The 23292-nt window shown below is 49.2% G+C and overlaps 1 protein-coding gene and 1 long non-coding RNA gene across 2 annotated transcripts in view; one reads left to right on the top strand and one right to left on the bottom strand.

Annotated features, from left to right (window-relative positions):
* Positions 1–226: 226 nt before the first annotated feature.
* Positions 227–23292, top strand: part of LOC144094106 (alpha-1,3-mannosyl-glycoprotein 2-beta-N-acetylglucosaminyltransferase-like) — an 86496-nt gene continuing 63430 nt past the window's right edge. The window contains exon 1 of the mRNA XM_077628018.1: positions 227–537. The gene's annotated coding sequence lies outside the window, so the exon portion shown is untranslated. The remainder of the gene's footprint in view (positions 538–23292) is intronic.
* LOC144094107 (uncharacterized) overlaps positions 2311–23292 on the bottom strand; it is a 29404-nt gene continuing 8422 nt past the window's right edge. The window contains exons 2-3 of the long non-coding RNA XR_013306405.1: positions 3823–3992; positions 2311–3318 (exon numbers count right to left, since the gene is read on the bottom strand). This is a non-coding gene — a long non-coding RNA (uncharacterized LOC144094107). The remainder of the gene's footprint in view (positions 3319–3822; positions 3993–23292) is intronic.

Here is a 23292-nt window from a genome sequence, read left to right as displayed (position 1 = left end):
GAGCGTGGACCCCACGAGTAACGGGAACCTCGGCCTTCCCCGAAAGCCGACGGCCGTTGCCGACGTCGGCGTCTCCATTTTAGCGAGGACGCGTGCGCATCCCATCTCTTATTACACGTGGCTCTCCGGCATGCGCCGCGTCGTTCATGGGGCGAATGCCGTCAGGCCGATGGATGCCGCGCTGTCTCCTCCCTCCTGCCCGGCGAGCTCACCAGCCGATCGCGCCAGGAGCCGTTGGCGAAACGCGCACGCCGCGCGCGCTGCTGCTGTGCTGCTGGTGCTGCCACGCAGCTGCGTCCGCGTGCGGCGGCATCGGAGGCAAAGGACAACGCGCCGGCATACCGGCCGAAGGCACAGCTGTTGTAGCTCGTCACTGCGTGTGCGAGACGCACGTGCGTACGTAGTCGGCCTCATCGACGCCGGCACGTAGCCGCTGCCGCCGGAGCGCAGTGCGCGATCCTCTCGCCCGGTGCACGTGTTGACTGGCATCACACGCGCGACACGCTCGGGGACGACGGCTGGGCCCGCAAAAACAGTGTACGTATCCGGCATCGTGGTGGTGGTGGTGATGTGGCGGCTTCTGCTGTGGGGGCGCACACGGTGCGGTGGCAGCGGTGACGTGACGCGATTCACCTGGGCATCCCTAAACGGTTTTCCTTGCCTAGTCTGTTATCCACGTGCATACCTTTACGCACGAAAGTCCCACGAGTAAAGCTGTTGAGAAACTAGCTAGGAGCTCAGCTGCCATCGCCACCGCGATTCCCCTAGTTTCACGCGAACACGAATCACGTTGCTCGTAATACACCTCGAGCTGAAAAAAAGGCTTGCTAGCCATTGCCATGTGGCATATATGCGCTCCCTGGTCGCGGCTGCAGCGTCTCCTGGAGGCAGCGACGGCGTGGCAGCGCTGCTCGGCGGATGATAAACTCTGTACTAAATGATCCTGTAGCGAAAAGCTACGTATCTGTTGGGTTGCACTTCTTTTTACCCGCGAAAATAGCTACTCGGTCACGAACACAAAGCCGGCCAAGGTCACTGGACGGTATGCGCTTCGCGTCGGTCTGCGATGAAGTTGGCTTCCACTGACCGCGGACAACTATGGAGAAATTCGGCTAGTTTTCAGACTTCAAGGGTCCACCGCTCCTTTCTAAGCTCTGCATTGGCCCCACCGGTCTCTTCTGTTGGAAAACTTTCCCACTACCCTCGGCAGTCCCAGAGTCTACAGGACAGTCCAGGTGCAAAAGGAAAGCGGGAAAATACTGGGCCATTCACGCGTTCAAGCACTGTGGCCTTTTTTTGATGAAGCACGGGAGTGGAGGGAACTGAACAGCGATTCACGAACAATGGTGGCCATTTCCTGCGCAGCACCTTGACCGAGGTTGCTTTTGTCACGTGCCCTGCTCTCCCACTGTGGAGACAAGTAGGCTAACTGCGGTAACTTGCATTCACTAACGTGACACATTTCATCCTATACGCAACATCAGCCACAGAGAAAGACAAGAAACGCAAAAGCAACGCACCAGTAGACGAAAAGAAAGGCTTTATTGTACAGTCAACGTCAATAAGAAGGTGATCACATCTGTGCGTGTCGATTGATACAAATATTTTATGGTGCGAGAATCCCTCATTCACGTAAAAAAGTGGCCGTGAGGGGTACAGAAACAAAACAGCCCGCGTATGTAAGTCACGCAGCATTTCGGCAACGGCGAATTTCGCTCGCTTTTCAAACGCCACGCCTGTGAACGTAACATTAGCGGACGCAGACTCTTCAGGACCCTGGCTAGAGAATTCACTTGTGGAAGTGAAAGTCCGGCTTGCATGCTTTAAAGTGTGGGAAATATGAAAGAAGCCAACAGTAATCCACACAAAGAAAAGTGTAGGGGACTGCATTGTGTTATTTTTTAACTGTGGTGTTGATCCAGGTGGTAAATTAGTAGCGTAATCAATTTCTTTTTTACGGAAGATAATCTTAACGTTTTCGAGCGTCCTGGAGCTCATACAGCCTTTTTTCTCTCATGAGTACCGAAGCTCGGCCAGGTGGTGCTGGAAAGAAGCCCGTCAGCGCGACTAGATGCCAAAACTGAGAAAAACTGGACAGAATCGCCGTCCTTTGTGTCTGTCAAGCCAAGTTTTTCCCGTCAAGGTGCACTCCGCACGCAAACATGCTTTTAATGCACGCTAGCATAAAGAGCACGACACGCACTGAGGGTAAACCATTGCCCCTGAGCTGATTTACTGCTGATTTCTTATTTTTGTGTGCAATACCTGTAAAAAAAGCGGCGCGCGCTTTATCCCACATTACAGACCGCTAATATGTGCTCTATACAACGGCGAGCGCCAGGAAGTGACATCCTTTCCAGATGTGGCTAAGAACCGTGCTCTAGGGTCCGAACTGTGGGACAAATAGATGTTTTGAGGTGCAGCACATGCCAAATGTGAGTTTCGTGTAATACGTTTATCTGTAACCTGAAGGACCGTGATGGTGCCCTGGCGTTGTCATTTTGTTGGTTTGGGGCTTCGAATGTTCGCGTCCCCAAGGGATCGCTTTGACGTTTCTGTTTATGTCACGCTTGCACAAAAAATAAGGTGTATTCTATTACACAGTAATGCGCAGATACTTACTGGGCATTATTAAGCACCGTGTGTACTACTACACCGACACAGCCTCGATAACCATGACGACTTAATCCTTCAGTGGCTAGCAGCCCAGTGCTATACGTCGCTGGCAACTGCTTAGCCGAAGAAGTTGCCCAATTAGGCCATGCCGCAGTGCCGACCGTTCTGACCTTATTGCCGAGAACTGTTGCTGTCAGAGTGCTTGTTCTTCTCGCGTGGAGTTACACTTCGGCCGCGGAGACTGAGCGCATTCTGTATTCTTGACTCTTGGGAAACTATACGGCTTGCCACCCGGCCTTGCCTTGCTCGCTGTGACGCGATTTTCTTCAACCACCTGCGGCCTGGGGTCGCATTCATAAAGCCGTGTTTATACTCTACTGAAATGGCATACGGTCTGTCCTGCCATAGATACGGATGTGGGGAAGCCATCGCCGATATCGGCGACTTCCTTTGTCGTTAGGGGGCGCCGCGAACAGCTGGAAGCCAGGCTGCCTCAGTGGCCAGGATTCTTGGACCGTAGCCACACCTTCCCTTTACCCCGAAAGTCATTTGATTGCTGGTGCAGGACGGCATCAAAGCAGGCCTGCAGCTTCAAGAAACGTGGAGATAGTAATCTTCACGCTTCAGTGAGCTGACAGCGTAGCCTTAATTCACGAGACGGGGCCAACATTCATCGTCGAGGCAGGTGGCATCCCGAGGCGTCTGAAATAACGTCAGCGTGGATGTCAATAACAACAATCATGCATCAAATGCGCTCGGAGACTATGCGCATAAATACGGCCATCGGGTTGACTGAAGCGAGGCTCCGCTCTTAACGAAGCTTGACGACATGCCTTTTGCTTCAATCACTAATAATATCTAAACGACGATGGATACCGTAAACCGCTTGTCCCGAATCATGCCACTTGTTTACAAACTGTCTATGAGACACAAAGTTCACATTTAAACTTCACGAGCTCGTTATCGGGCCGAATAATTGCGATCAGGCAACTCTCGCGAGTTTTCAAATGCCGTAATACACCTTGAATTAGTCACTGGTTGTTTCTTGACTATTCCGCCATCGCTCAACATCGCGGTCCTGAAAACCTTAGCCCTCTTTTCGCCCCGAAGCTGTCACAATAGCGCTTATGAACGGCATTAATTAATGATTAGTAGTCCATGGACAAACAAAATGGGTTGAAGGCTGTACTCAAACTTTTCGCTCACTTCCGCTGCCACGACGAGATGTCACGTGATCCTACTCGTTGCGCCATGCTTGCGGTAGTGCCGACTTTGTCCTGCTTGTGATGTGGAAGTGCTCGCGCTTCACGACGGTCGTTGAGGAGCGTCTATACAAGCGGCGCGGTTGGCCAATATTCAGCATACAGTGAAGCCGCCTGCGAAAAATTCATGCGGATCGCTGTTAACGTCAGAGCGTTGTCTGTTTAACGTGCGTAAATTTTTTTTTTAGTGCGCTAACACTTAAGTGGCCATTCCTCGCATCTAGCCGTTGTGTACTTCTCGGTTTGTCTGTCTATTTGTCTCAAGCCTGTTCTGTTGCATGCTGCTGATCTGCCCATCTGCTGCTCATCTGCTCGCCCCCATCGAAACGCGGCCGCGCTGTCGCAGCGACACGCAAAAGGTGCTCGTGTGCTGTGCGATGTCAGTGCGCTTTAAAGATCCCCAGGTGGTTGTAATTATTCTGGAGCCCTCCACTACGGCACCTCTTTCTCTTTTTATTCTTTCAAGGCACCGCGGTGGCTCAGTGGTTACGGCGCTCGGCTGCTGACCCGAAAGACGCGGGTTCGATCCCGGCCGCGGCGGTCGAATTTCGATAGAGGCGAAATTCTAGTGGCACGCGTGTACTGTGAGATGTCGGTGCATGTTAAAGATCCTCAGGTGGTCAAAATTCCCGGAGCCTTCACTACGGCGTCCCTCATAGCCTGAGTCGCTTTGGGACGTCAAACCCATATATGAGGTTGAGGTTTATTTTCCTTCAAAGATGAAACAGGGAACTGCGAAAAAGGCGGTAAAGCCTGACCCAAACTCTTCATTCGTTGACTCCCACCTTCCTGCCTTCCCTTACGGCGTGGTTCCGTAATATATGTGAGACAATTACTGCGCCATTTCCTTTCCTCAAAAACCAATTTTCAATTTTCCTAACTGCGCAAATAGACCACCATTTTTTTTTTTCCTTTTCTTCCTGCGGCGGTTATGTATACACTTAAGCGGCGCAGTGAGGTAGGCTGTAGAATAAGACTCCGCTCCTTCCTAGCCCCTTCAACGTTGTGCTGAAATCGTTCACATAGTAACGCGATGCGGAAGCATTAGTCCCGGATTCGAAGTGCGATTGAACGCAAATTATAGATACATCTAAGGCGCTTCACCGTTCTAATATAAAGGCGGAAGCCTTTAGTCGCTCATCTTTGTCCGTCCATCCGCGAAATCTGTCGCACTATGACGTCATCAGGGACATGACTGCTATAACTCATATACCCTTAGCAATTACTAAGTAATGGGTGGGTAGTAATTAGTTAATTAGTCTATAAGTGGTAATTAGTAAAAATTAGAAAACAAAACTAGAAATAAAAGTTAAAACAGAATTAAGAACCTTAACGAAAATAAAAAGAAACCAAGCAGTTAAAAACAAAAATAAACAATTTAAAAAAACGAGAAACAAAATGGTAATAAAATAAATAAATGAATTTGGAATGAAAAATAAAAAGAACAGGAAAAAAGGCAATGCCTACAGGCGCCATAAAAAAAAAAACGCGTTCTAGAAAGTTTCGTGCTTTCGCCCTCCTGCACGTAAGCAGACTTAAGTGACCTCAGATTTTTTTTTTTACTTTCTGCGTTATCATGCTTTCGCGTGCGCTATTAGTACGCGAATTCCATCACGCATGACAAATCCCCAGCTTTTTTAGTCTTGTCTTTTCTTTTTGACCCAATTTGTAACGGAAGTGAAACGCCCGTCTGTCTGTGTCAGGCGCCAAATGACACCCATCCGTTGGACGTGCACAAGTGGGGCTTGTAACGAGTAAAAGCGCCCCCCCCCCCCCCCCCCCGCTCGACGAGCACGACAAGCGCTATTAACGGTATTTGCGCTCGACGCGTTGCACCCAAAATACTCTTTAGTAAAGGTCAGAAGACGCAAATTTGTTGCAGAGAAAAATTTGACTTAAAAAAGGAACATTTTTTTCCCTGCCACTCGAGTGAAACTCAACACCGAGAGTCTCCGTGGCCACCGTTAATAAACTGGATGGCCTCAGGGATCCTAGAAAAAAAGAAAGTGACGTCACCGCAATCTGCTTGGGGAAACGTCCGCTGGTGGCGAAACCTGTATTTCATTTGCAGACCTGTTCGAGCTTATAAAAGCTTCGCTTTCAGCGAAAGTAACCTATCTGTTGCGCGGCAATCTGTCGACACAGGCCAATCTCTGTTTGTCCCCAGTCAACCTTTGATCAGAAAGAGCAACATAATTTTTTTAAAAACTCAGAGAATGGCTACGACTTTGTAACACGATGTTCAGTGATGCACCCCTGCACTGGAAGGCGGCTGTTCCAAACAGAGCCACCCGTAGGCTTATGAGACCCAGGTTGACCGCGACGACGGCGCACAACTACGGCGCGCAAGCCAGGGACGAGCGCCTAACAGCTATCGCTGTAAAGCGAAGTAACTATAGGTCTCATATACGTATGAAATTTCTTTATCACACAGGGTGATTGCTGTCTTCTTCACACACTTCGACGATGCCTTGACGATTTTGTATCCACATCCTCGCGCATAGGCTGGCCGCGGTGGGTGAAGGGAGCAACACCGTCTTTTCACTCATAACCACTGGGCTTTGAACTCTGAATGGTCTCCATGCTTACTCTAAACCTCGCTTTTGTACGCTTGAAAAAACAAGAAAGACAAAATATTATTCCGTAATCGCTGACTTGTGGGACCCTGAGTATACAGCTTGGCATTGCTAGGACGTGCATGCTAAACCTGCGAGAAAATTGGCAAGATCTTCAGCTTTACCCTCGCCCTCTTGAGCAGCGCTGCATCCTGGTTTGTGACGACATGAAGCATGAAACTAACGCCACACATTTGGAGCCACCTCTCCGCAGTGGCGGCGCGAGTATCAAGGCGACCAGCAGTTGTGCAAAGGTCATGAGCCCTTGTATGTCTTCCGGCCACGTTACCTCAGACGGCACAAGTGACCTTTTTAGACTATTTCTCTCACTCCACAACACAGCTGCAACATTTCCGCAGGATTTTTATAGTTCTGTTTTTGTCAGTGCCCCTTGATGCATTTCGATGCCACAGATTCCTCCCGTTTTTATTTTCCTGTTTGTAATATGGAGAAAGCTTTCTTTTCTTCCGTTCTGCTCTTTTTAAAGTCGTGACTCTAGGCCACGGAGGAAGACGATATAGGAGTGGAAACTCCGCTCTCTGCAGCGACCAGAAAAGGTCACAAGCCCGCTGCGCCACTATCAAGCTGGCGGCGCCTGGCGGCCTGGAAAGAAACTACTGAAATACAACGTCACGGCGTGCCCGCTGAAGCAAGCACCAGTGTCGTCTGCTTGTTTGCTTTGAGCGCGCGTCGGAGCCGCCTGCCCCGGAGCTGCATTTTTTTCCCCCTGCTGCTTCTACGAGGCGTCGCATGGCGCCGCCACTGCATACGGCCCCGTCGTCGCATACAATTGCGACTTTATCTGGTCGCCTGCGCTCGCTCGCGCTGACGGGAGTTTCACCTCCTATATAGTCTTGCCCCGTGCTCTAGGCGCAGTTCTGAACTCAAGGTGAACGTTAGAGTCCGAATCGAAACCGTGTCAAAGGTCTCAATATTTGCTGAGCGCAACAAAGGCAGAGTGTGAGTAAGTGTCTCGAAACTTCATCTGCAGGGCCGCATACTAAAGAGTCAGGGCTTTATGCCCAGTACTGAGTTTACAAAAAATGAAGTAAATATCAGCACTCCTACCCCTCTCTGTATACCTATACGCGTGCGTGCGTGCGTGCGTGCGTTTGGATTTCGCGTGTGTTTCTGTTTCGCCATACACGATCACTGTTTCAAAAAAAATTAAAATAACGGCGGTTTTTAATGACGCGTTAAGTCCCTCCAACAGCGATTTAACGAATGCCCTCGAGGAGGAGGAGCAGGAGGAAAAACTTTATTTATATTTTATATTAAAATGTGTTATTAGCGGTCGCGGGCTGTCTTCTTCATCTTCCGATGAGTTATTGCAGCCCGTCTTAACAGGGTTGGGGCCCCTGGTCCAGGGCTCCACTGAGGTATGCCGCCAGGTAGGCTCCCCGCACCCATCCGCGCTGGACGGCCGAGTCCTCGCTGGAGAGCATCCCCTCCCACTGTTCCGCACTCGGGTTTTTGTTTATTGCAGCTAGATGCTTGTTTTTCTGACACACCCACATTATGTGCATTAACGTGGGTTTTTCTCCACACCACGGACATTTGCTGCTGTATTGCGTGGGCTAGATTTTACTTAAGGTATTTAGATTGGGGAAAGTCCCCGTTTGCAGCAGCCTCCAGCCTACTGCATCTTGTTGGTGTAGGCTGTTATGGGGTGGCGGATATTTGAGTCGCGTTCCCCTGTGATAGTTTAGAATGTCTGAGTAGCTCAGGGGTACCGGGTCTGCTGCTGGGTTGTCGAGGTCAGTTTGAGTGGAGGCTCGGTTTGTGTGTTCTTGAGCAATCCTATCTGCCTCTACGTTCCCGGCGATCCCGGTGTGTCCTGGTACCCACATGATTACGTGTTGCAGTTGTTGTTACTCGGTTTGCGGCATTTTGGCCGATTTAAGGATATGTAGAGCTTTCCGTCCTATTTTGCCATTCATGTAATTTCGGCATGCTGCTTGCGAGTCTGTTAATATTGTTAGAGACCTTCCGATACGGTAGCCCTCCGCCGCCGCCAGGGCGATGGCAGCCTCTTCGGCTTCCTCGGCCGCACAATCCTTGAATGATGCGCTGGCTATTTCCCTGTGAGCAGAGTTTATTGCCGTTGCTTCCATTCTGTTTCTGATTTCTCGAGAATCTCTCGGGTACGCAGCCGCGTCTGTGTACAGTGTGTTTTCTTTTTCGGCTAGGATTTGTTGAACGTATTTTGCCCTAGCTTCCCTGCGTCCTTTATGCAGGTTTGGATCCATGTTTTTCGGTATCGGGGCTATCCTGAGTGTGTTGCGATATTCGTCAGGTATCCGCTCTGTTCTTCTTGTTTCTTTCAGCGCGCCTTCGTAGCCACACCTATTTAGGAGCGCTATCCCAGCTTTGGTTTGTTTTAGCCTTTGTAGCTGCGCCGCAAGTTGGGCTTCTCTCAGCTCTTCAAAGGTGTTATGCAAACCCAGGGCTAGGAGTTTCTCCGTTGAGGTTGCTTGCGGTAGGTGGAGCGCTAACTTATATGCTTTCCTTATTATTGTGTCTGCCCGAAGTATTTCTCCCTTAGTGCAGTTGTATGCGAGACTGCATGTTATTCTGCTTACTACGAGGCTTCTGACGAGTGTTAAAGTGTCATTTTCCCGCAGGCCGTGCCTCCTTCTGGAGACCCTGGTTATCATGCGCGCCACTTGCGTCGCCGAGGCTTTGATTAATTTTAGGGTGTGTGTGCATCTTTGGTTCGATTGGATCCACATTCCCAGTATTCTAATGATCGTTTTTTCCGGAATCGGTTGTCCTTCTAGATAGACGTTTATCCTGAGTTCCTCCTCCTCCGGTACTGTGTGATTTTGTCTGCTTCTCCAGATTCTTAAGAGCTCCGATTTTTCTGTTGAGTAGGCAAGGCCGCTATCTCTGACATAGTTCTCTACGCATGTGGCTGCTTCCTGTAACTTTCCCTCTTTCTCACCGAGCGAGCCCTTCGTGACCCACACTGTGATTTCGTCGGCATATATTGCGTGTCGTACGCCTTCTACATTTTCCAACTGTTTTGCTAAGCCAATCATCGAGATGTTGAAGAGGATTGGGGATATTACTGGTCACTGCGGCGTTTCTTTATTGGGCGTGTGGAAACGCTCGGAGCGAATTTCACCCAGTCCAATCGTTGCTGTGCGGTTTGTTAGAAATGCCTTGACATACCCGTATATTTTCTTGCCGCAATCCAAGTTGCTGAGGCCTGTTAGTATTGCCTTATGGCTGACGTTGTCGAACGCCCCTTTAATGTCTAGCGCCATAATTACGTGCTCTCCTCATCTCGGAACGTCGGTTAAAACCTCGTCTCTAATTTGTAGTAGTACGTCTTGCGTTGATAACTTGCTTCTAAAGCCAAACATGCTATGTGGGTATAGCTCGTTGTCTTCCATATGGTCTTGTAGGCGTCTCGTTATTATCCTTTCATATAGTTTGCCAAGGCACGATGTAAGGGATATCGGTCTGAGATTTTCGACCTGCAACTTTTTCCCTGGTTTTGGGATCATTACTATCTCCGCGTGTTTCCAGTCATCCGGGACAGTCTCATTGCCCATAGCTTATTTAGGTATTCTGTTAATTCCTCGACCATCCCGTCGCTTAGGTTGCGGATGATTGCGTTATTGATTTTGTCTGCTCCCGCAGCCGTGTTTCTGGTCGAGCTTCTTATGGCCGCGTAGACTTCCTCCCTTGTTATTGGCCTGTCTAACTCAAGATTTTCTTGTCCTTGGTAATGGCCCGTGTAGGCTGCTGGGTTGTCGTCTCCGAAACATTTATACTTGACTTGTTTTATGAGCTCCGAGTCCGGTCCCTGGAACTGATGGACCAGTCTATGTATGGTCTTGTTGTTTTCGCTTTTCGTTCTCGTTGGGTCCAGGAGAGCTTTCAGTATGTGCCATGTTTTGGCTGTACTCAGTGTTCGATCCGCTAAAGGAATTGCTGAACTGCTGCCAATTTGTTCTAGCCAACTGTTCCGCGTAGGCCTCCGCTTTCTTTGTTATTTCTGCTATTTTGATTTTGAGTTTCCTATTGCACCTCTGTCTTTTCCACCGTTTGGTTAGGCCTCTGCGTGCTTCCCATAATTTGAGGAGCCTGGAGTCTACCTCGGGTGTCTGCTGTGTTCTGTCTATTTCTTTGGTGTATTTGCGATGCTTCTCTTTGAGCATGTTCCCCCATGCCTCAATTGAGTCTATGCTCTCGCGCTGGCTCTCTTTGCATGCCTCTCTGAACGCGTTCCAGTCCATAATTTTCGTGATTCCAATTCGGCGTTGAAGTTTTGCCGATGTGATTTGCGTGCGAATAATGTAGTGATCGCTCCCTAAATTTTCAAAGAGGTTTTACCATGCCGCCCGTCCTGTTCTTTTGACGTAGCTTAAGTCTAGGCAGGTGTCCATGCTGACGCTGTTCCCGGTTCTGGTGGGGGTGCTGGGGTCTATCACTAGCTGACATCCCAATACCTCCGGCGCTTCCTTTATGTGTTTGCCCTTTTTGTCAGATAGCTTGTACCCCCAGCTTGGGTCCTTGGCATTGAAATCTCCTACCACAACTAGTTTGTTTCCTCGCGCTAGTCTGCTAACACCGTGAAAGAGTTCTTGGAATTTTGCAGTTTTCTGATCCGGAGAGCTGTAGATGTTGACCACGAAGGTGCTGCTACCCTGCCTTTTCTTCTTTGGAATAATTTCGGTAATGACGTGTTCCACGTCCGTGTCGGCTATTCTGTCGTGTGCTATAGCGACTAGGTGTTTGGCAATGAGTGTTGCCCTCGAGGAGTAACGCTCATCGTGCTCCGACCTGAGTGCGAACCCTTTACGTGTTAATTCCGGAAGAAAAATGCCTGTTACGCTGAACAGCGCGCGAAGGGACCTGTAGAATCCGCTACATGTAGGCGCTGACGACACACGCAGAAAACAGAGATGAAGAACAAAGCGGTAAAGAAAGGGAGTTCCGTGTCCCGTTACGACACTTCGGCCTCCTTTGCTGACAGTCCAGAGCGCTCTTAATGGTCTCCCGCGGTTACTCGCCTCGGCATGCCCTTTGCGTTGTCTTGACTCGCAGTTCTTTTTCTTTGCTGTTCCCCTCCATCATTTCACTTCGCCTACGTAGTAGAAAGGAATCCGTGTCGTGTGCTTCACATTTTTCCATCGCACTTTCTTTCATAGCCCCTTCGATCAAACTGTCTCCTTCATGTATAGTGTACACGTAACTGTATAGTGTACACGTAACTTGTTTCTTGTAGGCTTCAGTTACTGATTGGATATAATGCGCAACGAATGTCTCGGGGTTTTACTGAGAATCTTTCGCTACAAGTTGTACAAAACCGGTTTGAGCCAGGCATTCGAAAATAGGTCAAGTAATCGTGTTTGAGATGACCACCATTGCGTTTGACGACGGCTTTGATGCGACTCCCGCGAATGTGTATTTTCATTTCTTTGTTTCGGAAACACGACTGCTTTAAAAGGCCTGCTCTGAGCTGATTTCTTTACCTAAAAGTAGTGCATCAAAAGAATTGTAATTGATGTCCTACAAGTAGCGTTTGCTTACAATGTGGACATGTGAGGACTAGGCAGAAATGACAACTTTTTTCTTTCCATTCTTAGCATGCTCTTAAAATTTTACCCACATTAGATAATACTTCATCACTGGATGGAACAGCGGCGCGCCCTCTGGGGCCCCTGTTGACAGCCGGTTTTATTTCCTGATATTTTTCTTTGTCGCACATTGTATGCCTCCCAGGGAAACTAGTGGTTATCACCGCTGCCTATCATGCGATAAGTGAACTTCTTTGGTTTCTCTGTTTAACAAAAAAAAAATTCTGGAACAAAATTCTCTCTTGTGGCTCCTTCGAGCGATATATAACTGGCAACGGAGGACATGAGCCTTCAAACGCGCTGAACTCAATTTTCATGTTTGCTGATCAACGCCAGCTATGTAGACGCACGTTTTTGTTTTCGTTCTTTGTTGTTGTTGCGCTACACGAACCATAGGTGGTATGCTTGGCCAGTTTTCCTGTGAGTGGCGGAGCGGTGGAGCGCTCTTCTTGCCCGCAAGAAATGGACTGTGCAGCGCTGTGGTGCCAGACCGAAACGAAACGCGAATAGGTTTTATGAACGGAACGCATCCATTTCATATACGCTTAGGCTCATTCTTAATTGGCGAGATTTATCTCTGGCTGAGATGCCGCGCTTAGGTTGGACTACCGGTTGCTCGTCGATATCGCATCGCGGGCTCCAGTCAAAACATGCAATGCCTGTTCGCGTTTCATGCCGGCTGTGTGTACTGTATATTAAGGTGGCCACCGACAATCAGCGAGCGCTGCCCATTCGATGCAGTGTGCATGGCACCTTAAGCACATTTGTTTCATCACGAAAGCACTTATAGTAAAAGGCTTTGGCTGCTTCAAAAGGTGCGGGCTACTGTGACCTAACAAAAAAAAAATTGAAAGGCGGAATAGTGATTCCAGGAATATTGAGTACACACGCGTTATATTAGCTGCGGCGTATTCGATACAATTCGATCAAGACAGAAGACGCCTAATAGTAAAGGCAGTGTCTTTCAAAAATTTCCGAGCCATTTTTGCACTTGAGGGGAATAGGCGTCTACCACTGCGATCTGGCTTCTCAATACATACGACGTCTTCAACACAACAGGGCGCGACAGAAGAAGCAAAGCAGGTGACAGCCGGCAGGCTTCTGTTAAGTGCACGTAACGGTACGACTAATGAAGCAGCGATATCAATCATGGCATGGTGAGCGTTTGAACCTCCAGATGCAAAAAGCGACGTTTATTACGAATAGGGGTAAACTGTAGCCTTGAAAGGGATAGCATAACAGCATAAAATATTGACTGCAAAAAGCAATACAACTACTTATAATCTACGCATTATTATAAGTATGGTTCTTAGTTTTTCCGATTCTTGCACCCCGAACGGATCTAGTATCGGAGACAAAACACACGAATCTAGCATCGACGACAAAGGTTTCCAGGACGCTGTGGGGGCGGCAAGTGGACCCGGTAGCTTTGTTAGTAGCCCATGAATTCAGACCACACCTGTACAAGTGAAAGTGGGATTCACGTTTAGTATTCAAACGAGGCTATTCTTCGCAGACATTGCGCATAGGCGCCTAGATCTTCCTGGAGGCTTTTGCCCCCATAGTGCGCAAGTAACAGCTAGCATGATAGATATCGTGACGGATCTGTAGCGTATACCTGTATACTACGATGTTCGCAGCGCTTTGCACAACCGAGCTTATTACTGCATCACATCACCACATGATTGGCCGCCCTTGGAATGGACAGTCGCGATTGTCTGCTAAGGGACCTCCGACTTGCCAGTTATTTTCTATCAGATTTCGTGCTAAGCGAGCATTGTGAAAAGCATCCTTATAATGTCACAAGCGCGTCTTGCCCAGTAGCCGAAGCGTGGCAACGTTTTTTGGCATGAAGAAAAAGCCAAGGCACTGCTCCTGATAGCCCATCAGTTCTTTTTTTTCTCTCCCTTCCAACGGGCTTTCGGGATGCTGAACTCGCTCGGGGGATCTAGTTGCACAGGGCTGTTAGAGAACGTGTAAACTATACTCGTGCTGCCTGCTTTAATTCTGGCTTTACTTCGAGTTTGCTGTTTAAATCGCGGAATGCATAAGCCTCTTAACGGACAACCACCGCGACTAATTGAATGAGATTAGTTCCTTTCGTAAACCCTGGTAAAAAAAGTGTCGTAAATAACTTAACCATTGCTCTCATTTCAATCCCCAGCGCCTCTGTTGAAAACTTAGCCGTGATCTTTGTTCTTAAATATGTCTATAGCCTCGCAGTATTCGTCTCTCCGACTAGATTCTTTCGACATTTCCCCACAGTCATAATTTAAATCAAGGACTTCTTTTATACAACCGCAAGAAATTCAGGCTTTCTTTTTCATTTACAGCATTTTAAGTCTAAATGAGGAGTAGCCTTAGGAAAGCGCGGTGTTCTTCCTGATGTTCAGATAAAGAAGTCGTAAGCATACACCCAATACGTCGTGTTTACACACACAGCTGCAGAGGGGCTATAAGAGAAGCCGTAGTGGATGACTCCGGATTAATTAAAGCCACCTATATGGTTCTTCAAGGTGCACTGGCATCGCACAGCACTCGAGCGTTTCTGCGCTTCGCATCCACTGAAATGCGGCCGGTGCGGCTGGATTCGATCCCACGTCCTTGGGATCAGCCGCCGAATGTTATAACCACTGAGCGACCACGGCTGGTAAGAGGTAAATTTAGCCATACAAGTGCGACTCCGCTGAGGCACCTACAAGAACACGGCGCTGTTAGTGGTGCGCGAGCCTTCGAATGTATTCGAATCCTGCAACGGCGGCGTTGTGTGGAGCGTCACCGCACATGCACCTGACACTGAACATGCAGTTGAGCGCACACGGTAAGTTCGTACCGGTCGCAACACGAGCATTTCAAATGAACGTGCGTTTCTAAGCTTTAAAGCGGGCGTGGCGCATAAACGCACACCCTGAAAGGAATACAACGCGACGTATAGACGATACAGCGCCTATGTCGCTTATGCTTCCTAACATTTCTTTGGTGATGTGTGTTCGTGAAAAGCTCCTTTCTCAGCGTGACCCGCGCATTCCCAACTAGATTTCCGAAGCTAGTAAAGCGCACTGCCAAGACAAACATTGAGGCTGGGTGCTTCATGAAACGATGAACAATGTGTCCCGTCTACAATTAAGTTTCGTTAAGCCTAGCAAGAATACGCGTATCGCTTGCCACGTGTGCTGCCTGATGAGTGTTTGCCCCTCACTGTACCGCTGTATACAGCTCGCTTTATTCGCGCTCCATTTTTCACTAGAATTGAAATCCACTCTGTCGTGTACGCCTGACACGTGGGCCACCGTTACCATATACACAAGCTCCGACGCATGGCTCGCTCTCATTCCATTTTATTTGCTAGCGCCGAATCCGTGTTTCATGTTTCGCAGGAAGCAGGTGTTCGCTCTTTCCTTGAGCGACTAGCTGTACTCGCTTTAAAAACAAGCTAGGGTTTTGTTTTGTTTTTGGGCTTTGTGATATGTGGTGTCGCGTGTTAACCGAACACAAATTTCTCTTCCGCGCTCCGCTGGCGCTCAGCCCGCCCCCACAACGCGCGCCAGGCAAAAGTCACGCTTTTCTTTTGCGTTTCATTGCAACGGTTAGAGAAGGATATTCATATTGTGCACATGCGCAAACGGCAAAAGAATGTCCTGTTGACATCGCCAGGGAGCTAATCATCGCCTTTAACAAGCGCGCTTACTTTGATACTGCTATGTGCAGCCAATTTCCTGGCACAAAAGTTACACGGTGAGCTAGGTGCACATGCTCAAGTCCTGAATCCACACCGTCACGACAAGTGCGTCCATTAATAGGGATAGTTGATGTCGCTGCGCAAAAACCTACAGGGCTCGTGCTCAGTGGAAGTGAAAGGTGTTCCGAATCCAACTTGTCCGCGCACCTTTCTAGAGCACTGGAAAGGCGCGCTGGGGGTACACTTGCGACATTTGCGGGTGGCCTAAGACGCGAAAGAAGACATTATCGTGCGGACACATTCCCATTGATCCTGTTCAACTCACCATTTCTTTAAAAGCTATATTTGGTCTCCAAGGCAGCGTCGGCTGTCATAAATGCACAACAGAGCACGCCGTTAAAGCGCTCTAGACAAGTGTGTGGACCGCTGCTGTTGCGAAAGGTACACGACCAAACATGGTGCCACACTATGGGGCAGGAGTGTGTTCCACTATTACTCTCAGACAGAAGTAACGGCTGCCGTGTCTCGATCTCGCATTGGAGGCATGTAATTCCACTACGTTACCGACACAGCCAGTGTCAGCATAAAGAGTTCCATGGCAAATGGAACTTAGCTTTGCGCTTCCTACGAAAGGCCATTTACTGGGGCTGAGCATGGTGCGTCGCTCTATATCGATCGCACATGTTTGGTCCGCACAGTACCTGTACTACCCCAGCTTGAACTAGCAGCTTCATATTAGGAACACTGCGGACGACGAAAACCGCGCTTTTGGCAGGATGAGAGGACATGAAATTTATACATTTTGGCAGTCCTGGTGCCATGGGTAGCATTAGAGGGTTCTCGCGCAGCCTGCGCCCTCACCGTTCGATGACGTTCCACGTCACACTCGCGGCAAAACAGGGCATGCTATGTCCGCGGATATATGGACGAGGGTTACCCTGGTGAACACTCTGCAGGTTCGGCTACACGCAAACATAAATATCCCCGAAAGCAGAAGATTGGACAGCCGTCCCCATAGTTCAGTTGGTAGAGCACAGGACGCGAAATTGGGAGGTCGTGGTCCGGGATCCCACCGGCGGCATCGTTGCTTACACGTGACGTGACAAGCAACGTATAGGGCATCATGAGCCAGCTTGTGGCTTTTCTACTATGGCTTTCGAAAGCAGTGGATTTCGTCTTTCAAAGCTGGGGGTGGGGGTGAGGACCAGGCACGTTGCCAGGAATTTTTTTTTTCGGTAGGGGCCCGAGGTAATTTTCGAGCTGGCGGGGTGGGGAGGGGGGGGGGGGGGGCGCTGGCAGCTGCTTGAGCACTGCGAAGAGAACGGGGAAGGGGGGGGGGGGGGCTGAACTTGATTTCGGGAGGAGGGGGCCTTGCATACTTGCCTGGTGAGGACAATAATCCCTTTGTTACTTCCTCCAAAGCAGAGGATTGAAGGTCTGGGGGTATTTTAGTTATCTGCGCAACAATGTGTTAGAGTACTGATGCACGTTCAGTACGCGCTGCCGCCGAAACCCTCGGAGTTCAAGCATTCCAGTTTGGAATGTTGCCATAGACCGTGTCTTCTCGGGCTTTCATGCCGTATTTTATGCGAAGTTGCCTTTCATGACACTTTTATCTTTTTTATCTTTTTTAATGGCCGGGAAATGTTGAACAGCGTTTCGGGTGCCGGAAGCCTGATGGATGATACTCTTTCAGCAGTAACGGATTGCAGCAGCATCCCCGAGGGCTAACCAAAGGTCTCCTCGATTTGGCTGCACTTTCTGCACCAGTTCACAAAAGTGCCGTGTCAGTGCAGCGCCAGTTCTTGCGGCGCGAGTGTAGCCCGACACTAGTGCTGTCGGTGCAGCGGCCAAATCGAGTGCAAAAGTGCAGAAACTTTCGTCTGCTGCGGCCATGTACGTGTTGGTGTTTGTCGCGTGTTTTCACATATGCGCGAGATTGTGCTAGCTGCACTGAACGCTGTGTATTTGCTCCAAGTGGCACATCTCGTGGAGCGGCTATGAACTTTGTTAATTCCAAAAGTGGTGAAGAATTTGACACTGTTCTTTCCGTTGCGTTGTGTAAAGGGGCGCAGGCCGGTCGACCGTCACTGATTCAACGGGTACTTCGAAGAGGCAACAATTAATTAGACATGTTATTCAGACTACCGCTCGATACGATCTTTTACAGTCCATACGCGTGATTCAGGCTGCTTCCGCTCTATCGAAAAGTGACTACGGTTGTCCGCCAAGAGTTGCCTGATCTATATTTGAACTCAATCGCGTTCACTTTCGGCGGACGGTGACGGCGACGTGACGGTCAGAGGCTAATTAAGTGGCAGGCGAAGGTGCGGGCAGACGGCGACCTAAAGCCCAGTCGCTGTCGTAAGCGGAGGTACTGATGTCGCAGCGAGCCACAAACGTTGCGATCGCCCACGTATTATAAAACATCTCACAATCTGCCTCTTATGGAAGCGCTCCATCGTGCTGCGTCTATAATAATAATTGCACACAAAAGAGAAATGGTGTAAGCAACGTGCGAGGCTGGACAGAAAGATGCGAACCCATACGCAGTACGTACTTACGTACGTGCGCCATGCCAGCCAGTGGCTTACGCGCGTACACACATGTATACGCGCACTGTCATATCAGCTGCGTGATGAGGGCCCGGCGCAGATGCCGCGTCTTTCACGGGTACGCGGCCGTCTCAAACATGCTCTCAACGCCGCTCACAAAACAAGCGGCCGTGGAGCCGTCTGCTATGGAGCGCGCCAAGCACCTTGCACTTCTTGCACGAGAAGAGAACTCGCCGGGAGGCTAGTGCAGCAGTGCAGAAGAACTCGTGCAGCACGAGGCCAAATCGAGTGCCGAAGTGCAGGTGGCACTAGCTGCACTGTCAAATCGAGTGCGAGAGAGCCGCACTTCCTGAACTGGTGCAGAAAGTGCAACCAAATCGAGGAGACCTCAAAGCAACGGGTGGGTTAGCAGATAATATAATATATTTACTCGCGTATAACCTGCAATAAAATTTCAAAAAACGCGTATAAAAAGCGGGGGTGCGGGTTATCTGCGAATTTTTTTTCTTTTGGTGTGGGGGGTACGGGGGTGTCGGCTTCACAGAAACGCGAGGCGGCTTCCCCCGTGTAGTCCGCCATCCCCATCGTCATCGACGCTTGTCAAGCCGATGAGGGGCCCATGAAAGGCAAAGCCAAATCCACATTCATAGCCTGTTTATACTTCCCCACGCCATTGGCCACGTTTTCTTCAGCAAGCATTGTTGAGCCTAGTGTCAGGCGCTGTTACGTGTACTGCACACCAGCTTGCACTGTTTTCCTGCTTTGTTTTGGCGTCATGAGTGCGACTTGACGGCAGCGTTTCACAGTGAAAGAGAAGCTAAAGATTATAGCCACTGCCGAAGAAATCGGCAACAGAGCTGCTGGTCGTACTGGGGCGCGATTACGGATCAGTCTCAATCGAAACTGTCTCAAAAAGTATATCATTTGCCGCTCTCCTATTGGTCGGCGGCCATTTTGATTTTTTTCGTCACTGACTGACGTCGTAAATGGCGCAGAAGTGGTGACGTTGGCCATCTAATTATGCGGGCAGATTGAGACGATTTTTTGAGACTGGAAAAAGTAGTATCAACACGTTTGAGACAGAAAATGGCGGCTGTTTACATCGTCGTATGCGCGGGTGACCGCGCGAGCAACGGTGTCGGAGGGTGCATGAAGACGACTTTGACGCGCGGGAGAGTTATTTCGAGGAGACTGCGCAGTGTCTGTGCGACGAACTCGCCGTTGAACTGGGAAGTGCGCGGGTGAGTGCGCTGTCAGTGGAGCGGCAGGTGCTGTGCGCGCTGCGCTTCTTCGCCTCCGGTGGGTTTCAAGGCGCCGTTGGAAATGAAGAAAACGTCGGCGCAGCCCAACCGACTGTGAACAAGCCTTTGCGGCGGGCAGCGGAGACCAATGTCAACGTTGGGTAACAGAAGGGGGGTGTTTGCTTTCCGAGGAGACCCGAGGAGAAGGCGGCGGCGAAGGAGGGCGTCCTTTGCCTAACGTTCGCCGCGGCAGCATCTCCGGCGTCGTCGGGTGTGTCGATTGGGCACTCATCACTATCAAGGAGTCTGGGGGCAGTGCTGCGAACGAGCCGCAAGCGGTTCTACGCTGCGGACGTAATAGTGAGTATACCTCGGCCACTGTTTTTGACCGCATGAGTTCAAGTGCTACAAGTGCATGAGCTACAAGTGCGGGCCTCGGCAGCGAGAGTGAGTACGGGCTGTGCTTGTTTTTTCTCAGATCTGTGGCGCGAACATGTGCATCCGTGGACTCGCGCTGACCCGGATCCTTCCGCGACGCGTTTGTCTGGCGGCATTCCGAGGCGGAGGAAGGCCTGCTGGACGACGGTGATTTTTTTTTCTGGGTAAGCAGTAAAATAGCCGTGTCACCCGTCGGGCGAACTCAGTCACATCTATTGAGCTCCAGCACTATGCATTTGGCCGGATCTGCTAAAGCTACAAGAATCAGTCTGGACAGTTACACAAATGCAGACACTTTACAGTATGATAGTGTATTGCCACCCTTTCCTTTTGTTAAATATAATTGCAGCAGAAACACAGGACACATATTACATTGTTGAAATGCATAGCCTTTCCTGTTGAAGAAACCAAAGCAAAATGCACCTGACAGCACTTGTGTTTTGTAGGCAATCATAGCGCATCATTTATATGAATATGGTGGTAAAAGACTGACCTTACAGTAGTGCTCACTTATACATCTAAATCCTGCATGTATGTATGCTCTTGAATGTCATATTCAGCAAAGCCTGGATGTGGGCTACTTGGCGTGAGTTTTCTACTGTATAGCAGAGTGTCCTGTAATGCTGTTGAGATCACTGAGAAAGGACATGCTTAGCTGCATCATTTTTTGTTATGCAGGAGACTATGTCTACCCACTGGAGCCATGGCTGCCTGCACCAGTTGCATGACATTACAGACCTGACTCAGCAGAAGGCCTGTACAACACGCCACATGCTTGCACACAATTTGTGGCTGAGCGCTGTATTGGTGTGCCGAAGAGCTGCTTCCGTTGCTTTCAAGGACACCGGATGCACCAGTGCCAGTGGAAGTGGACAGTGCGCATCATCACCGCACGTGCTGCACTTCACAGCCTCTGTTTGGATGTGCCCATATCAGCAGAGGGTGCAGGCGACACTACCTCTGACCCAGATAACAACGGGCCACCTCTAAATGGTGGCTGCCTCGTACAGACAGGATCCCTCCTCACCTGCCTCCTGCGAAGAGCATGCGGTGCTGTACTTTTGGCCTCTCTAGGACGACCCGTCTCCAGAGGAAGGCGTACCGAGGGATGGTGCAGCGGCAGTTGCGATGGAAAATCTAGCGTCCAGAGACGACTCACCATGCTGGCATAGAGAGTCATATCAGGCACTCTTCCCCTGTTGCCACTGTCATTTCCTTGTGTCATTGCACAACACACATCTGCAAGTGTGTGAGCAATTGTGTGATGTGGTTGTGCCCTTGGCCAACCTGTGTGCAGCGAGAAGCCAGCAGTGACAAACAAGTGCCCGCCACCGGCTGCCACTTCATTTTCAGTGTGTTTGCTAGTATATCTTCCAGTCCCTCAGCAGCGTGTTGCACAGTCTCTTCCTGAAGACGGAAAAGGTGTTGAAGCAGCTCGCTCAATTTCTGAAAAGCATCATTTTGAACTCTCTTTTGTCAATGCTTATGTCAGCCCACCTGCCCCTTCTCTGCTGCCTCCTTCCAGCTTGGTGGAGTGCCTGTGGTCATTACCTGTGTGACGAACATGCATGAACCAAACGTGTAGTGCTGGAATAAGGCATGAAATATTTGTGATGCTTGTTGGAATCAAAAAGCTGTTTTTTATTGCATCATACATTCAGTAAGCGCGTTTATTTTTTTAGGCACAGCATTTGACACGAGTGTTTCTATTGCAGAAAAGGCAGTGTACATACAAGCATACTTTACCTTAATGTACATTTACCGTATGGCATTTCTGAGTGCAGTTAAGAAAAAAAATCTGAAAAACTGAGTTAAAAGTGCATGTTTTCTTTCATACAGAGGCTACCTGTACAATAAATATGTCATAGTACAGTGTACATGATGCATTTTCCGGACTACAAAACATTTTGGCACATATAAGTAGTGTAAATACCAAAGCTAAGCTTTTAGCGTAATGGTGTGTGGCTAGGGGTTTCGCTCTGTGCTAAAAGCTGTACCTACTGCAAGGAAACCGCTGTACAACAATGCATAATAAAGATTGTAAGGTGCAGTGGCTACAATGACTGCTGAATGACTAGAACATCTTCACTGATAGACAAAGATGTGTAACAGACACATCATCAAGGAGATGGTGTGTGATTAGAGGTTAGTTTACAATCACACATCATGCAACACCGTTACTGGAAATGCTCTACAGCTCTAAGAATATACAGGCAGCTCCATTGTGGGAAATTTTGAGCACTCGGTTATTGCCCCATAACTGACACCTAGCTTGGTTTGCGTAACACAGGGCTATGAAGTCTTGTCCATGATGACACGAGACGGTGACAATGCCGAATGGCCGGACAAGCTCCTTGTGCTATCATATAATATGTGTGATAAGTGCAACTGCTTTCAAGCTACTTTTCGCCTAGGTATTTAATGTCCTAGTCATTTTCAACTGGCTGTTCCCTTTCAAACTGGAGTGGCCTGTATACAGGGTGTCTCAGATATGATGGACCATAATTTAAAAAAAAAAAAAACAAGTGGTCTTCCGACCTGAAAGGAAGTGCATGTTGGAAGCTATGCAAAGTATTTAAAGCCCTTCAAACACTGCCCTCACCAAACCCAGTTATACCAACATCACTCCGCCTGCTGAGCAAAATACAATATTACACATCACTGCCCTGTCCTACCTACCTCACTGCCCTGGATCATGTGCAATTCAAGCGCTGCGTACCAGCAAACATGAACAAACTTGCTCAACTTTCTGCCCAGTTGCAATTAGCCTCTATACAAGCAAACTACTTCTTTCCTGGTTGACCCTGGATCTACTACATGATCAGTAAATAACGTTAATGGAACAAGCTCGTTCTCTCCTCGGTGACAATAGCAAACTTATCAAGTCAAGTGCTTCCTTTCTCTCTAAACAAAGTGGAGCATAAACATCACAATTTAAAAAAAGAAACTACGGCAACAACTGAACATAAACCGAACGGAGCTACAAAAATACAAACGGAACATCAAGTGCTTAGCCCGATGTGGGCGGCAACACTTGGTTACGAGGCAGAAGAGTGCTGCCACAGAGGCAGGCCGTGTCGGCTCTCATTTCCCGCACCGAGATTGCAAGCTATCAGCAGCTGCACCTGTCTGTCGGCAGTTGCTTCTATGTGATGATTCATGGTTTTCTGGTATTTTCTAAAGAAAATAAACAGAACCACACGTCACTCGGTGATCGATAGGCGCCGACCGAGAACACAGACTAAAGTTGTCTTCGTCGATTTTCGAGCCGAGCGCTGCTTGTAAGTTGATCTCG

This window comes from Amblyomma americanum, chromosome 6, assembly GCF_052857255.1.
Source record: "Amblyomma americanum isolate KBUSLIRL-KWMA chromosome 6, ASM5285725v1, whole genome shotgun sequence".
In the NCBI taxonomy this organism is placed as follows: domain Eukaryota; kingdom Metazoa; phylum Arthropoda; class Arachnida; order Ixodida; family Ixodidae; genus Amblyomma; species Amblyomma americanum.
This window is presented reverse-complemented; position numbering and strand designations above follow the sequence as displayed.